The sequence below is a fragment of the Dinoponera quadriceps genome, unplaced genomic scaffold (genome assembly GCF_001313825.1).
Source record: "Dinoponera quadriceps isolate SergipeBrazil2010 unplaced genomic scaffold, ASM131382v1 scaffold399, whole genome shotgun sequence".
Taxonomy (NCBI): Eukaryota; Metazoa; Arthropoda; class Insecta; order Hymenoptera; family Formicidae; genus Dinoponera; species Dinoponera quadriceps.
This window is the reverse complement of record NW_014554512.1, coordinates 394688-400054: the sequence shown is the minus strand read 5'-3', so window position 1 is coordinate 400054 and position 5367 is coordinate 394688. Positions and strand designations below refer to the sequence as shown.

The window sequence follows — 5367 nt, the reverse complement described above, 5'->3', positions numbered from 1 at the left end:
GGGGGTGGAGAGGAGAGGAGAGCGAAGATGAGGAGGTGGAATGGGGCGAGGGGACGGGCGGAAAAGAAGATGTGCAGGACAGAGAAAAGCAGAAATACACGCTTGTCATGGTACAGAACAGACTCGAGCTTCTCGAGCTTACGAGACGGAGCAGGCGCGCGCACCTCAGGCTCGAGGACAAGCACCGACATCTCTACAAACTCGCGGATACTCCCGGTAAGAAGAAGTACGGGGTATAAACATAACCCTCATTAAGATGGACGATAGGGAGGAAAGCGAGGGGACGGGACGAGGGGTGGGGAAGGGGGGGGGATGAGTGAAGAGAGGGAGATGGCGAGGAGGGAAGAAGAAGCGGGCGGAGAAGAAGCCGGAGTGGTACTTGTACGCAGGAACGACGAGACGCCGACCGCGTTGAATTGCTCGCGGCTAACCGGAGTCGGCCGTCCGGGATTGCAGGCACAGGCGCGTTGATATCATCGAGAGCGATCGTCCTCGAGCCCAATATTATCTTTCCTTCGCAATTGCCTTCCGCGGCCTCGATCCCATAGCCGTCGAGACCGCGGGCGCGTTAACTTAATCTTAATTACGTTATTATATTGATGAAACATGATTGCTCTCTTTATTTCTTTTCTTTCCTCCTCCTCTCTTTCTTTCTTTCATTCTCTCTGTCTTCCTGCTTCCGTTCATGCTTCCATCGTATACGCTTTAAATGTAAGGCATTTAATTAATTAATGATAATAATAATAATAATAATAATAATAATAATAATATCGTTACTTCACGTACTCGGCAGTTTCCATTGAGTTGGATCAAACGTCGCCGTCGGCGGACGGACACGCGGCGACGCGGGCGACGCATGCCGCCACGCGCGCTTTCGCGGTTCGATCAAGTCGATGAAAAGTGCACACGCATCGTTATCATCGTTATTATCTCGGAGTATACTCGTTGTCTACGAGGTGGCGCGAGAAAATTTCACACGTCTTCCCCGTGGATACAAACAGGCGCGATCCCGTGTAAAATAATGACTGTGACGGATCTGTTCCACACCCGAGTTCCCGGCCTCTGCGCCCAGAAATGCCCGGGGAACCTTACCTCTCTCGCACCAAGAGCTAGAGCCATCAGTCGCTCGTCTCTTGCTCTCTCTCTCTCTCTCCCCCTCTCTTTCGTCGAAGGCTGCTTCTCGCGACGAGGCGAAGAACTGCGAAATTTTGCTCGCGCCACTCCATATGCGCTCGTACATATGCGTTGTTTGAAATTACGTCGCTAAAGCGTTGCGCGGAGCGACCGCGTGCGTTGCGGGGTTTTGCACCCGGAGCGTTCGCGCGCGCGCAACACCATTTGAATGCGTTCGTACTGATATCGTCGAACATGTATAAAATTGGTTCTACCCTCTCACCACAAGCAGGTTGGATATACTACCGCAGCGTTAGCGAAAATTCTTATATGTTAATCCATAATTGGGGAGTGTGTATGTGTGTGTACGTTAACTTTTCGAGAAAGGAGATACACGAGGAGGAGAGAGTTAGGTAAGAAGTTAGACACGGAGGAGGGTTAGGTGAAGGGGAGGGAAAATCGTAAGACCATTATGGGTCGCATCTCTTACTGTACGCGCAGGCACCTTCGTTGGCATGTTTATCTCATCGTATGTATATATGTATATTTATATTCGTATTTATATTTATATTTACGTCGGTATTCATATACGTCTATGAAGCGGCGGGTACGCGCATAGAAGCAGAGCGCCGGTGAAGCGGAAAGGAAGTTTAACGTCGGCAGGTCGCGACGCGCGACAACACAATGTGAACATCGGCGCGCTCGTTGCTCGTTAATGCGGAAGTAATTGAACGACACATCGGAAATACGGCGGAAAATGCGCGCGTGCATTTTCCGCATTTCAATTATTGCGTGCGCGCGCGAGCGCACGCTTCGGCGGAATCAATGGCGTTTGATTTAAGGGGTGAAATTCCATTTGGTTTCCGGTGTGCTCCAACGATCTCGCGCGGGGAAAAGCCTAGCAGCCGTCCGGCGACAATTAGATTCTATAATTAAAGCGTTCGTTGGAATTTCGATGAGCGCGATATACGTGGACGTTGCGCCCTTTTCCGGCTCGATTTTGACTATTGTTAGCGTTAACGACCGCGGATGTTCCGCCAATGTTTGCCATGAAATTATAATACATTCCGCCGTGCAGATGCAAAGTGTCCGCGAATAAATATTGTCTCGCTCTTGTCGAGTCTTCTACTTATACTGAAAAATGTCCAAATGCGCGCATATCGGGATGTTATTATGAAAAGCTTAAAACAAAAAATTCTGCCGCGTATGTGCGATCGGAAAACGAATGTGTACGAGTGAAAGCGGAATTTCTCTGACGTATGCGTATATTCGCCGCGCGTTAAGGTAAAGGTCAAACACCAGAACAATCCAAAGTTCGGTTAACTGCAATGCAAACACTTTGGAACGATTGGAGATTCTAATTTTGCTTCTCTCTCTCTCTCTCTCTCATTCCTCCTGTTTGTCTTAACGAGTGTATTTTAATCCTCAAGTTTCTCAATTAATCCGATCTCTCTGCGCGTCGGCTTCTATGTGCCTTGGGAAATCGATGAAGCACTTCTGGCACAGCTAGCCGATTCGTATTTCTCTGTGCCACGGTGTATTACATGCGCGGCGTTCATGCCAGTGTCTTTGTCTCTATCGCTTTCTTCCGCTCCACGTATTCCGAAGCGAGCACACAATACGAACGCGGCGAAATTCGGCCAAGTCCGATCGTACGATTATTACGTTCGAACGATATTCGGTCAAACGTAAACATTTCTCGCGTCGGAACGCGTCTAGAAACGAGGTTCGATTATCCGAGAAGCGTCACGACACTCGCGCGTTATTTACGTCGATCGCAGAATATTTTCTCCCGTTCGGTGACCGACTCTTCTGCCGTCATTCGAGTCGCCGGTAAATCCATAAATTCATTTTATTCGCGGTTTACACGAACGGCTAGCAGCAGCGCGGCGGCGCGACAGTTGTTACGAACTGGAATTTCGTGTGTTTGACATTATCGACTTCGTTCTTGAGAATTTTCCCGAGGAAACCGCGGACCGTTGGAGCGCGGCGTTTCATCGCTTGTGTAACGAGGGAAAGTACGAAGTAACGCGAAGTTCTTCGTTAATCGTATCGACCGTCAGGACGGGTCTCTCTTTCGCGTCGAGCACGCCAATCTAGATTGATAAGCTCACGTGTCGCGATGTAAATTAACCTGGCCACCACGGGGATGGCTGAGGATAAGGGACACGGCTAAGGTTAAGTCGGAAGGGGGTCGAGGTTACGTGGCTCCGGTGTGGAGAGATGGCTATCCTTGATGTGATCCTACGCCACCCCAACCCCGCTCCCCCTCTCCCTCGCGCTCCTCTCCTCGCAACCCCTTCGCTCCCGAAGCTAGACTCAACCCCATCAAGCGCTACCGCCCCCCTCTCCCCCCCTCTCAGAAGCTTAGCGTAACCCCGAGACGCCACAAGAGGCAATTAACCTTCCGCCAACCCCTTTTGCGCGCGTACCTCTTCTGCCCTCCCCCCTCTTCACCCAAGCTTACCACCGCACGTCCTGGTTCTACCGCCGTTTCTCGTTCCGTCTCAATCTCTTCTCCCTCTTTCATCCCCGTGCTTAGCTCCACTCTACGCCTCGTGCTATACCTACCTACCCACCCCCGCGCAGCCCCGACCACCCTTACGCCGCGCTACCGACCACCGTTGATATCCTACTCCGAACATCTGCATAATCATGCCCAATTCCCATTGCTAATTAGAGTCCATGCTCGGGTAGCGCATCCCAACGTGGCGAATGCACGTCAACCTCCATCACCTGGCGGAGCCACACCGCGCCGAGACGTGTCCCACATCGCCTCACGTCGCCCCGAGAAGAAGGGACGGGTAAAAGCGCGGCGACGGTGATGGCGGGGGACGACGCGGGCCGAGAATAGGATGGGCGGCACAAGGTGCACACTCTCGCGCGCAAGAAACCGACCGAACTCGCGCGGAATCGATTATTCTCTTTTGCGGGACGACGGTGATTTTTACGCCGTTACATTATCGACTACTTACCGCCGGAAGAGGTGTAGCGAGATACGCGCTATTATCCCGAAACAAAGTAAGAAATCGATTTAACCGAAGCCGTGTGATTCCCGGTATGCGCCCACCGATCAGATACGGATTAAGTATCGACGTGATATTACAAGCGAGAGAGATCGCGCGNGCCCCCCCCCCCCCCGCTGGTTTCTTCCCTCTCTTTCTACCTTTCCGTTTTTTCTCTCTTTTTTTCTTTCTTCTTTTTTTTTTAATCGTGCCCTCTCAATCCGCTTCGACGAAACTTACGGTCCCCTTTAAGAGGGCTTCGACTTTCGCTGAACGAGAGTACGCACACGAAGGCCGCTTGGACACTGAACGGTCACGTTAATTAAAGGTTGTCGGTACGGATCGTAATTGCAGCCTTGCTCCTTCCACGAAATAACCGGCCGACCGAGAGACAGAGAGACGAGATTGATGATACATTCGGCACGATTCGTTGCGCGTCGACCTTGGGGTGGAAATGCCGATCGGGAAACACACCGGTATTTGTGCCTCAATAAGCGACAGATGTAGCGGGTAATCATGCGCAATTCTGCCTAATTATTCTGTTCAGTGATCCGCCGGCATTATTAGCACGTGCGCATACGCGAATATGTAATTGCGCGAGGCTCCCTTCGCGCTGGGGCAAGACGAGGGCGTGCTCGCCCGAGAGCAAACGTCGCGGAAGCTTCAAGCGATATCGCGCGGAATCGATCGGTTTCCCTTAACGGTGCCAGCTGCGAGAAAATGAAGTTTGAGGAGAGAAAGAGGATACGTACCGTGATAGCACCTAATACAAGTGATGCGGATACACGAGAACCTCCGGTCTAGATGGGCACAAGAACGGTCGTTTACCCTCCTCCCACCCTCGTTCTCCGATCGAGACAATCGCTTTCTCCATTCGAGCCGTCGCTCGGCGAAGCAAGAGACGCGCGATCTGCCCATCTAGCCGAATCCAACTGGAATTCGCAGAACGCCTGTGGAAAGCTTCCACCTCTTCCTCCCCCCCCCACCCCCACCCGGGTTTCAGCGGGTAAGCGTGAATGGCAAAGGATTCCCTTCGCTGAAAGCGGCTACGTATATTGGCTGCGACCAAGTCGCAGCAGCGCGCTGCAACACGCGTGGAAGTTTGATGATACGTACGAAGCGCGTCCGTCCCGAATTCCGGGGAAAGATTTCCAGATGCCGTGAGAGGAGTGGAAGCGTTTTCTCCGCTCTGATCTGCCTCGAAGCACCGCGACTTCCTTCCCGAGGGAGAGGAGTCGCGCACGGGGGG

At 52.2% G+C, this 5367-nt stretch overlaps 1 protein-coding gene across 4 annotated transcripts in view; it reads left to right on the top strand.

The window, feature by feature from the left end:
- Positions 1-5367, top strand: part of LOC106751718 (autophagy-related protein 16-1) — a 498023-nt gene that overhangs the window by 179531 nt on the left and 313125 nt on the right. The window lies entirely within an intron of this gene.